Source organism: Pseudophryne corroboree, chromosome 7 (assembly GCF_028390025.1).
Source record: "Pseudophryne corroboree isolate aPseCor3 chromosome 7, aPseCor3.hap2, whole genome shotgun sequence".
NCBI classification, from domain to species: domain Eukaryota; kingdom Metazoa; phylum Chordata; class Amphibia; order Anura; family Myobatrachidae; genus Pseudophryne; species Pseudophryne corroboree.
In genome coordinates, this window is record NC_086450.1 from 510,215,444 (window position 1) to 510,228,071 (window position 12,628).

The window sequence follows — 12,628 nt, forward strand, 5'->3', positions numbered from 1 at the left end:
AGTGATACCTGACAGGAACTTATCAGCCTCCTCATTATCTGTAGTTTTAGGGGAGTAGAGGTCGCTGCAATAGTCTCTGATGACTTTCATCACTCCCTCTTTCCCCTGTCTGGGAATACCGGTCTCATCTCGCAGCTCAGTCAGGAGTGTGTGGCCAGAGTGGAGTTTCCTGCAAAAGAAAGAGTTACATTTCTCATCCTTCTCCAGGTTCTCCACCTTGGAACGGAAGACGATACGTCTGGATTCCTCCTCAAAGTGCCTTTTGAGGCCCCCTTTGGTCTCATCCAGCTCGTCTCTCACATCCCAGCCACACCGTTGGAGGTCCAGCAGGGACTGCAGTAACCTTTGCAGTCTCCTGAAGTTCCTCTTTCGGTCGCATGCCTGTTGTCTGCCTTTCACCTGAAAGAAACTGCGAATGTTAGCCTTAACAAATTCCCACCAGTCACTCATACAGTCAAAATAACATTTGTCATTTTTCCATGTGATGTAGGCATCCTTCAGCTCCGCCAGCACATCCTCTCTTTCCAATAGGGCACAATTCAACTTCCAGGAGCCTGGGCCAGGAGAGAAACCACTGCCCAGTACTCCTTGGAAGAGAATGGCCCTGTGGTCTGAGAAGAAGCAGGGGACCATCGTATGCCTAGTCTGCTTCACTGCTCTAGAGGTAAACACAAAGTCAATGCGGGAATGCACAGAGCCATCGGGGCGGCTCCACGTGTAATTCACGGAGCCGGCCCCCATGGAGTCCATTGCGTCCTGCAATGATGCTTCGGTCACCATTTCTATAAGCAGTTTAGACGTCACATCAAGCTTGGTAGAGTTGCTGGTGCTGCGTCCATCCTCCTCCATGGTGCAGTTGAAGTCTCCTGCCATCACTACCGCCCTAGTGGTTGCAAAATGCAGTCGCAGGGTCTGGAAAAGCTCCAACCACTCATTCTTGCCAGTGGGTGCGTACACGCAGATAAGTCTAACAGGCTCGCCTGCCCAGGAGCCATCCACGACAAGCAATCTGCCGCAGACGAGCTCCTGAACAGAATCTAGCGTGAAGAGGCTCCCCCTAATTAGAATGGCGACTCCTGCAGGCTTACACTCACCCCCACTGGACCAATAGGAGGCGCCGTGAGACCACTGCCTGCCCAGATGTTTGTAGGACTTGGAGAAGGGAAGAGAGCATTCCTGCAACATATACACATCACATTTCTGACTTTCTAAGAAGGTAAACACAGATTGTCTCCTAAGCTTATCCTTAATACTTCTCACAATAATGGTGACTATAGAAAAATAAGCCATTAGTTGGGGGGAAAAAGAGAGGCTAGGCAACAATTCAACATTTACGTTACCACTCCGTCGGGCGGGGCTTCCTCGGGTTCATCTGCCGGGTCACCCTCCTGGCGTGGATTCATTCTCTCGAGCAGTTGGTTGATCTGGAACATGCGGTCGAGCATCGGGTCAACTCCCTCCACGACGTCTTCCACCGCCGATACAATTTCTTCCTCCAGGGGGAGGGGGTCCTGGACCAGCTCAACTGCCAGCTTCTTAGAGGATTCAGGGTCCGCAGCTGGGCTGTCGAGAACCTTCCTCTTACAATTCCTCGTCTTTTCTGCATCTGCAGCGGATTTAGGAGGGGGAAAATCTTCCAGGGAGGAGAGGTCGGGGACAGTGGTGGAGGGGGTGGGAGAGGCAGTGGGGTGGAGGAGAGAGCGGGAGGGAGAGGGAGGAGGGGTTGTGATAGATGCAAGGATGGAGGTTTCTGTCACAGAGGGTGGAATGGGGGAGGGGAAGGAGGTGGAGGTGGAAGGTGTCTTACCCTCCTGAGGCTGCTGTTTCTTCTGTACTGCCGCTGCTGGGGGTGGCCACCTGGCAAGGGAGTCACGTCCGGTCACCACCGCTGAGTAGGTTCTCGCCCTACTGGGGCAGTCCCTGTAGACGTGGTCCACTTTGCCGCACAGGTTGCAGGTAATCCTCGTGGGGCAGTCTTTTGTCTCATGGCTGGCCAAGTGACAATTCTTGCAGGCCGGGACCTTGCAGTCCTTCATCACGTGGCCCATCCCGCCACACTTCCTGCAGTTGCGTGGCTGGTCGGCGTAGTGAAGAAGTCCTTGGGATCCCCCCAGGGAGAAGCACTGAGGTAGGTGCTTGACTACTTCTGAGCACGAGGTGTCCTTTTGCAGGACGACGATCACTGCCCACTGCCCACTTTCCAGTCCAGAATCCATTCCCGTCCAGAACCCTTGGGGGTCTTTCTTGACGGAGCAGAAATGGCTGAGAAATGTGACGATGTCTTTGATGGGCGTGTGTGGGTTGCGCATTGAAACCGTCACCCGCCTTTCCTCTCTTTGAATAGGGCAATTGCCCACAAAGCGAGAGAAAGGGGATTCGGGTCTCGCCACTTTCACTGCCTCCCAGTACCTCTTGCAGATGGTAAGGGAGGCGAAGGTCATATAGAAGATCCCCTTCAGGTAATTCTGTATGCTGAGGGTTTCAGCGGTCAAGAAGCCCTGATCAAGGATCATCTTCTTTCCAAAGGTGTCCACCGTCATGTCCGGCATCCGTCCATCCACCTCCTTCAGCTTCATCACCACGGTGTACCTCATCCAGGGCTTCAGGGACGGTTTGTCCTTGGAGCTCACCTGGGCGGGCGCCGCTGGCGGTGTCGCTGCAGGGGTGGTGGCGCTGGATGCCGTCGATCCGGTGGGGCCTTTGGCGGGTTTCTTCGCCATCTTCGTCTGGCTCTTCCTGGCGAGGGTGGCCGGAGTGGAGGCAGAGGCTGGAGCAGCTGGGGCTGGAGCAGCGGTGCTGTAACAGCGGCAGCTGGGGCAGCGGTGGCCATACTCACGTTCCCTTGGCGTAGGAGGCAGGGCGGAGGATCAGCGCTTCTGTCGAGAGGAGGAGAGGCGGTCGGTCGCTTCAGAGGGCAGAGCCAGCAAGTCTAACCCTCCAGTGCAGCTAGGGGGCGATGCAAAGCTTCTCCGGCGAAGTCCCTTTTCTCCACGCAGTCTTGCTGGTGGAGGGGGTATCTTCTCCAGAGGGCAGAGCAAACAAGTCTAACCCTCTGCTATAGCTGGGGGGCGATGCAAATCTTCACCCTCTTCAAGTGATCTTCTCCTTCTCCTTGCAGTCTCGGCTTCGATTTTTCTGGCTTCTCGGCCCGGGTGCAGCTTAGCCCTGAGAAGGACAATTGTCGGTCCAAGAAACAAGGTAGCACTGTCAATCAGCGTGAACTGATAAGAACAGATACTACACTTGATCTTAGTCAAAAGGCAGAGAAGCTCTCATTTTTGATTGAAAAAGCGTCTTTATTGGTATAAAGTTGCAAAAAACAGACGGGTACATTGACAAACATAAGTGCTGTGTCGCAGCACAGGCCAAAACACAGCACAGATGCAGACTGTATAGTGCAGTCGAAGAACTACGGCGCAGGCCTGTAGCCTACACTATAGTTCTCAGACTGCACTATGCATTTAAACGATACAATAGCACCACAGTTAATAAGGCTATGGGTGTGGAGGGTAGGGGGGTGAGGGAGGGTGAATCACAAGCCCGAAGCTTTATTGAAAGACAGACACATATAAGGGGAAGGGCAATAAATAGAAAGACATCAATAAAACAGCAGACATTGTGAGTGAGGGGGGAGGGGCCACGGTCCCAAAGTCTCATTTTCAGTTCGAACAAGGGGAGAGGGGCAGAAAAAGGGGGGCTTTAGTCCTCTTCTTCCTCAGGGCTGTCCATGGTGGAATAGTCTCTGAGCAAGCTGTGAACCAGCCTGCAACAGTCCTGGATAGACATCCTCTCCCTCCGCAGAATGAGGCGGTTCCTGGCTAGCCACGAAGCGTCCTTAACAATGTTCATAAGGCGCCAGGCTTCCTGGATCGCCCCAACGGTGTGGGTGCCAGGGAATAGTCCGTAGAGTACCGAATGGTACGTGAGACAGTTCCTTGGCACAGAGTTTTTCAGTTCGTTTTCCAGGGCGTCCAACAACAACTGGGCCCAGGCACAGTCCCAAAACAGGTGCATAGATGTTTCCTCATGTATGATGCACCTGGGGCAATGTCTGTACCTGCACAGGTTCCGGGAGTGCATGAATGACCGGAGGGGCAAGCCCCCTTGGATGGCCATCCACGACAGGTCTTTGTGTCTGTTTGTGAGCCTTTTGGAGGCCACATTCTCCCAGACCTGTTTGGCAGTCGCTGAAGGGAGCCCCGGAATCGGCTCCAAATCGTCTTTAGCTCTGATGAGCTTGTAGATCGTTTTCGGCTTCCATAAGTCAGGTTTAACTCCCTCCAGTTGGTGTTCCCTCACGAACTTGGACACGTCCAGGTAGTACCACGGAGTGTTCCAGTTGTAAGGGATGGAGCTGTCCCATTTGTCCCAGCCAAGGTTCCTCCAAAGGGGCAGGAGGAAGAAACGGGACATGGAGTTCCCTGCAGAATCGTTCAAGTTCTCGTACATTGTCCTGCGGATGCAGTTACACACAAAGAAGGCTCGAAGCATGGTTGGGATATCCGGGATACCCTTTCCACCCTTGAGGGGCTCCTTGTACATAACTGATCGCTTTACTCTGTCCATCTTGGAGCCCCAGATGAAGTGAAACACTGCCCTTGTGATGGCCCTGCAGACGGTTGCCAGTGGTGGCCAGGCCTGCGCGATGTACTGCAGAACGGGAAGGATCTCGTTGCGCAGCACAAGTGATTTCCCCTCCATGGTAAGTTCTCTGAGGCTCCACAATCCAATCTTTTGGCGAACGGTCGCCAGTCTCTCGTCCCAACATCTCAGGGCTGCACCCTCGCCGCCGAACCAGACTCCCAGGATCTTAATGAAGTCAGGCTTGATGGTGAAAGGAAATGGTGCAGAGGATGACAGGTGCCACTTTCCGAAGAGCATAGCCTCTGACTTCCCGCAGTTGACTTTAGCCCCTGAGGCTCGGCCGAAGTTCTCGCAGGTCTGGACGAGTGCTGTCACCGAACGGTGATCCGCGCAGAAGACAGTGACGTCATCCATGTACAGCGAACACTTGGCCTCTCGTCGGTCACGACCCGGTGCGGCGATCCCTCTGATCTCTGGATTCCGTCTGATGCATACAGCCATGAGCTCTATAACACAAACAAAAAGAAGAGGTGAAAGAGGGCAGCCTTGTCTGACCCCGGACAAGATGGAAAAGGGGTCAGTCTTCCAGCCGTTCACCAGCACCAAGCTGTGGATATCAAGGTACATCAGGTTAACATACGTACAAAACATTTTACCGAGGCCAAATTTATGCAGAACCCTGCCCATCAGCTCATGTGAGACACGATCAAAGGCCTTCTCCTGGTCAAGGCTGACCAGGGCCGCGTGAACGTTCCGATCCTTGATGTAATGGACCGTGTCTCTGAGGAGGGCGAGGCTGTCTGCAATCCTGCGACCAGGAATGGCGCAGGTCTGGTCCGGGTGAATGATCTGTCTGATGACAGCCTTCAGCCTGTTGGCGAGCACCTTGGCGAGGATCTTGTAGTCCACGTTTAAGAGAGAGATGGGCCTCCAATTTTTCAGCTCACATCTCTCCCCCTTACGCTTATACAAGATCGTGATCATTCCCTCCCTCAGCGATGGGGGCATTTTGCCCTCCACCACCATCTCCCCGTACAGCTCGAGCAGGTCCGGTCCAATGAGGTCCCACAGCGCTACATAGAGCTCTGCTGGGAGACCATCACTGCCCGGGGTCCTGCCCTGCCTAAAGGATCTGGCGGCAGAGTGCAACTCCTCCAACGCCAAGGGAGCATCCAGAGTGGCTTTGCCTGCAGGATCAATAGTGTTAGTGATACCTGACAGGAACTTATCAGCCTCCTCGCTGTCTGTGGTCTTAGGGGAATAGAGGTCGCTGTAGTAGTCTCTGACGACTTTCATCACGCCCTCCTTCCCCTGTCTGGGGATGCCGGCCTCATCTCGCAGCTCAGTCAGGGGTGTGTGGCCAGAGTGGAGTTTCCTGAAAAAGAAAGAATTACATTTCTCGTCCTTCTCAAGGTTCTCCACCTTGGAACGGAAGACGATACGTCTGGATTCCTCCTCAAAGTGCCTTTTCAGGCCCCCTTTGGTCTCATCCAGCTCGTCTCTCACGTCCTAGCCGCACCGTTGGAGGTCCAGCAGGGACTGCAGGTATCTCTGCAGTCTCTTGAAGTTCCTCTTTCGGTCGCACGCCTGTTGTCTCCCTTTAACCTGAAAAAAACTGCGAATGTTAGCCTTAGCATATTCCCACCAGTCGCTCATACATTCAAAATAACATTTGTCATTTTTCCATGTGATGTAGGCATCCTTCAGCTCCGCCAGCACATCCTCTCTTTCCAGTAGGGCACAATTCAACTTCCAGGAGCCTGGGCCAGGTGAAAAACCGCTACCCAGGACTCCTTGGAAGAGAATGGCCCTGTGGTCTGAGAAGAAGCAAGGGACCATAGAATGCCTGGTCTGCTTCACTGTTCTAGAGGTAAACACAAAGTCAATGCGGGAACGCACAGAGCCATCGGGGCGACTCCATGTAAAATTCACGGAGCCGGACCCCATGGAGCCCATAGCGTCCCGCAGTGATGCTTCGGTCACCATTTCTATAAGCAGTTTAGACGTCACATCAAGCTTGGTAGAGTTGCTGGTGCTGCGTCCATCCTCTTCCATGGTGCAGTTGAAGTCTCCTGCCATCACTACCGCCCTAGTGGTTGCGAGCTGCGGTCGCAGGGTCTGGAAAAGCTCCAAGCGCTCATTTTTGCCAGGGGGGGCGTACACGCAGATAAGCCTGATAGGCTCACCTGCCCAGGAGCCGTCTACGATCAGCAGTCTGCCGCAGACGAGCTCCTGAACAGAATCTAGCGTGAAGAGGCTCCCCCTAATAAGAATGGCGACCCCTGCAGACTTACACTCACCCCCACCGGACCAATAGGAGGCGCCGTGAGACCACTGCCTGCCCAGATGTTTGTAGGACTTGGAGAAGGGAAGAGAGCATTCCTGCAACATATACACATTACATTTCTGACTTTCTAAGAAAGTAAACACAGACTGTCTTCTAAGCTTATCCTTAATACTCCTCACATTAATGGTGAAAATTGAAAATGACGCCATTAGTTGGGGAAAAAAGAAAAGGCTAGGCAACAGTTACAATTCAACATTTACGTTACCACTCCGTCGGGCGGGGCTTCCTCGGCATCGGATGCCAGGTCCCCCTGCTCGGGTGGCGGCGGGTTGTCTCCCAGTATCTGGTCGAGTAAGGCGGCGTTGGCGTCAAGCTCCTCCTCCTCCTCCCTGCTGTATGCCTCCGTCAGCGCCTCCATTTCTTCTTCCAGCTGGATCAGCTCGACCGCCAGCTTCTTGGAGGATTCGGGGTCCGCAGACGGACTGTCGAGCCCCTTCCTCTTGCAATTCCTTGTTGCACCTGCAGTGGGCGTAAGAGGGGGAAACTCTACCAGGGAAGAGAGGACAGGGGGGGCAGGGGTGGCTGGGTTGGGAGAGACAATGGGCTGGGCAGGAGAGTCGGAGGAGGGGTCAGGGAGGGTTGTGACAGTGGTAGGGATGGGAGTCACTGTCACAGGGGGTGGGCTGGTGGAGGTGGGGAGGGAGGTGGTGAGGGAGGATGGGATGGGGGTGGGGTTGGCAGGTTTCTTACCCTCCTGCGGTTTCTTTTCCTTCTGCGTAGCAGAGGGCAGCAGCTTGAGGGCAGGGATGGCACGTCCGGTCACCACAGCTGAGTAGGTTCTCGCCCTACTCGGGCAGTCCCTGTAGACGTGGTCCACCTTGCCGCACAGGTTGCAGGTTTTCCTCGTGGGGCAGTCTTTTGTCTCATGGCTGGCCATGTGGCAATTCTTGCAGGCCGGGACCTTGCAGTCCTTCATCACGTGGCCCGTCCCGCCGCACTTCCTGCAGTTGCGTGGCTGGTCGGCGTAGTGGAGAAGTCCTTGAGATCCCCCCAGGGAGAAGCACTGTGGTAGGTGCTTGACTCCTTCTGGGCACGAGGTGTCCTTCTGCAGGACGACGATCACCGCCCACTTTCCAGTCCAGAATCCGTTCCCATCCAGAACCCTTGTGGGGTCTCTCTTGATGGCACAGAATCGGCTGAGGAAGGTGACGATGTCCTTGATGGGCGTGTGTGGGTTCCGCATTGAGACCGTCACCCGCCTTTCCTCTCGTGAAATAGGGCAGTTGCCCACAAAGCGGGAGAAAGGGGATTCGGGTCTCGCTGATTTCACTGCCTCCCAGTACCTCTTGCAGATGGCAAGGGAGGCGAAGGTGATGTAAAAGATCCCCTTCAGGTAGTTCTGGATGCTGAGGGTTTCAGCAGTCGAGAAGCCCTGGTCCAGGATCATTTTCTTCCCAAAGGTTTCCACTGTCATGTCCGGCATCCGTCCGTCCACCTCCTTTAGCTTCATCACCACGGTGAACCTCATCCAGGGCTCCAGGGACGGTTTGTCCTTGGTGCTCACCTGGGCGGGCGCCGCTGGCGGTGTTGCTGCAGGGGTGGTGGCGCTGGATGCCGTCGATCCGGTGGGGCCTTTGGCGGGTTTCTTCACCATCTTCGCCTGGCTCTTCCTGGCGAGGGTGGCCGGAGTGGAGGCAGAGGCTGGAGCAGCTGGGGCTGGAGCAGCGGTGCTGTAACAGCGGCAGCTGGGGCAGCGGTGGCCATACTCACGTTCCCTTGGCGTAGGAGGCAGGGCGGAGGATCAGCGCTTCTGTCGAGAGGAGGAGAGGCGGTCGGTCGCTTCAGAGGGCAGAGCCAGCAAGTCTAACCCTCCAGTGCAGCTAGGGGGCGATGCAAAGCTTCTCCGGCGAAGTCCCTTTTCTCCACGCAGTCTTGCTGGCGGAGGGGGAATCTTCTCCAGAGGGCAGAGCAAACAAGTCTAACCCTCTGCTGTAGCTGGGGGGCGATGCAAATCTTCACCCTCTTCAAGCGATCTTCTCCTTCTCCTTGCAGTCTCGGCTTCGATTTTTCTGGCTTCTCGGCCCGGGTGCAGCTTAGCCCTGAGAAGGACAATTGTCGGTCCAAGAAACAAGGTAGCACTGTCAGTCAGCGTGAACTGATAAGAACAGATACTACACTTGATCTTAGTCAAAAGGCAGAGAAGCTCTCATTGTGCACTTGAACACCTGTGGGGAGGAATAGAGGGTCGGAGTCAGACGTTGAAGGCAATCAATGAGTAAGATGTCACTTTACACTTAACACCTGGAGAGAGGTTTCTTATTGCCATAATTATGTGCTCCAAGTGGGTTACAGAGAGGGTTGGAGAGGGAAAGAAAAATCAACGAATAAAGACAAAACAATTATTTTTTATTAGTGATGAGCGGGTTCGGTTCCTCGGAAACCGAACCCCCCCAAACTTCACCCATTTTACACGGGTCCGAGGCATACTCGGATTCTCCAGTATGGCTCGGTTAACCTGAGCGCGCCCGAACGTCATCATCCCGCTGTCGGATTCTCGCGAGATTCGGATTCTATATAAGCAGTCGCTGGTCGCCGCCATTTTCACTCGTGCATTGGAAATGTTAGGGAGAGGACGTGGCTGGCGTCCTCTCCGTTTAGTTATTCATTTGTGCTTGCTTATATCTTAATTGTGGGGACTGGGGAGCAGCTGTATATTAGGAGGAGTACAGTGCAGAGTTTTGCTGATCAGTGACCACCAGTTTTATCCGTTCTCTGCCTGAAAAAAACGCTCCTTATCTGTGCTCAGTGTGCTGCATATATCTGTTATCACACTGCTTAATTGTGGGGACTGGGGAGCAGCTGTATTATATAGGAGTACAGTGCAGAGTTTTGCTGACAGTGACCACCAGTATACGTTGTCTGCCTGAAAAACACTCCATATCTGTGCTCAGTGTGCTGCATATATCTGTGCTCACACTGCTTTATTGTGGGGACTGGGGACCAGCAGTATTATATAGGAGGAGTACAGTGCCGAGTTTTGCTGACAGTGACCACCAGTATATATAACAGTACGGTACGGAAGGCCACTGCTGTACCTACCTCTGTGTCGTCAAGTATACTATCCATCTAGATTCTATACCTGTGGTGCATTTTAGTTTTGCAGTTTGCTGACAGTGACCACCAGTATATATAGCAGTATGGTACGGAAGGCCACTGCTGTACCTACCTCTGTGTCATCAAGTATACTATCCATCTACATTCTATACCTGTGGTGCATTTTAGTTTTGCAGTTTGCTGACAGTGACCACCAGTATATATAGCAGTACGGTACGGAAGAAACATAGAAACATAGAATTTGTCGGCAGATAAGAACCACTTGGCCCATCTAGTCTGCCCCTTTTTTTTTTTTTATATATTATTTTTTTTTATCACTAACCTTATTTGATCCTTATTTCTTTGTAAGGATATCCTTATGTCTATCCCATGCATGTTTAAATTGCTCTACTGTCTTAGCCTCTACCACCTCTGATGGGAGGCTATTCCACTTGTCCACTACCCTTTCTGTGAAATAATTTTTCCGCAAATTTCCCCTGAACCTCCCCCCCTCCAGTCTCAGTGCATGTCCTCGTGTCCTATTGCTTCTCTTCATTTGGAGAATGTTTCCCTCCTGGACTTTGTTAAAACCCTTCATATATTTGAAAGTTTCTATCATGTCGCCCCTTTCTCTTCTCTGCTCCAAACTATACATATTGAGATTTCTTAGTCTTTCTGGGTATGTTTTGTGATGTAGGCCATGCACCATTTTAGTTGCCCTCCTTTGTACAGTTTCTAATGTATTAATATCCTTTTGAAGATATGGCCTCCAGAACTGAATACAGTATTCTAGATGAGGCCGTACCAATGACCTATACAGTGGCATTATTACTTCTTTCTTTCTGCTGCTGATTCCTCTCCCAATGAAGGCCACTGCTGTACCTATCTCTGTGTCGTCAAGTATACTATCCATCTAGATTTTATACCTGTGGTGCATTTTAATTTTGCAGTTTGCTGACAGTGACCACCAGTATATATAGCAGTACGGTACGGAAGGCCACTGCTGTACCTACCTCTGTGTCATCAAGTATACTATCCATCTAGATTCTATACCTGTGGTGCATTTTAGTTTTGCAGTTTGCTGACAGTGACCACCAGTATATATAGCAGTACGGTACGGAAGGCCACTGCTGTACCTACATCTGTGTCGTCAAGTATACTATCCATCTAGATTCTATACCTGTGGTGCATTTTAGTTTTGCAGTTTGCTGACAGTGACCACCAGTATATATAGCAGTACGGTACGGAAGGCCACTGCTGTACCTACCTCTGTGTCGTCAAGTATACTATCCATCTAGATTCTATACCTGTGGTGCATTTTAGTTTTGCAGTTTGCTGACAGTGACCACCAGTATATATAGCAGTACGGTACGGAAGGCCACTGCTGTACCTACCTCTGTGTCGTCAAGTATACTATCCATCTAGATTCTATACCTGTGGTGCATTTTAGTTTTGCAGTTTGCTGACAGTGACCACCAGTATATATAGCAGTACGGTACGGAAGGCCACTGATGTACCTACCTCTGTGTCGTCAAGTATACTATCCATCTAGATTCTATACCTGTGGTGCATTTTAGTTTTGCAGTTTGCTGACAGTGACCACCAGTATATATAGCAGTATGGTACGGAAGGCCACTGCTGTACCTACCTCTGTGTCGTAGAGTATACAATCCATCTAGATTCTATACCTGTGGTGCATTTTAGTTTTGCAGTTTGCTGACAGTGGCCACCAGTATATAATGCAGTACGGTATGGAAGGCCACTGCTGTACCTACCTCTGTGTCATCAAGTATACTATCCATCTAGATTCTATACCTGTGGTGCATTTTAGTTTTGCAGTTTGCTGACAGTGACCAACAGTATATATAGCAGTACGGTACAGAAGGCCACTGCTGTACCTACCTCTGTGTCGTCAAGTATACTATCCATCTAGATTCTATACCTGTGGTGCATTTTAGTTTTGCAGTTTGCTGACAGTGGCCACCAGTATATATAGCAGTACGGTACGGAAGGCCACTGCTGTACCTACCTCTGTGTCGTCAAGTATACTATCCATCTAGATTCTATACCTGTGGTGCATTTTAGTTTTGCAGTTTGCTGACAGTGACCACCAGTATATATAGCAGTACGGTACGGAAGGCCACTGCTGTACCTACCTCTGTGTCGTCAAGTATACTATCCATCTAGATTCTATACCTGTGGTGCATTTTAGTTTTGCAGTTTGCTGACAGTGACCACCAGTATATATAGCAGTACGGTACGGAAGGCCACTGCTGTACCTACCTCTGTGTCGTCAAGTATACTATCCATCTAGATTCTATACCTGTGGTGCATTTTAGTTTTGCAGTTTGCTGACAGTGACCACCAGTATATATAGCAGTACAGTACGGAAGGACACTGCTGTACCTACCCCTGTGTCGTCAAGTATACCGTCCATCTAGATTCTATACCTGTGGTGCATTTTAGTTTTGCAGTTTGCTGACAGTGACCACCAGTATATATAGCAGTACGGTATGGAAGGCCACTGCTGTACCTACCTCTGTGTCGTCAAGTATCCTATCCATCTAGATTCTATGCCTGTGGTGCATTTTAGTTTTGCAGTTTGCTGACAGTGACCACCAGTATATATAGCAGTACGGTATAGAAGGCCACTGCTGTACCTAC

The 12,628-nt window shown here is 51.7% G+C and overlaps 2 pseudogenes; both read right to left on the reverse strand.

Annotated features, from left to right (window-relative positions):
* Positions 1–3,168: 3,168 nt before the first annotated feature.
* LOC134946690 (U2 spliceosomal RNA) lies at positions 3,169–3,273 on the reverse strand (annotated as a pseudogene).
* A 5,700-nt stretch (positions 3,274–8,973) lies between these two features.
* Positions 8,974–9,078, reverse strand: LOC134946693 (U2 spliceosomal RNA; annotated as a pseudogene).
* Between the last annotated feature and the right edge of the window lie 3,550 nt (positions 9,079–12,628).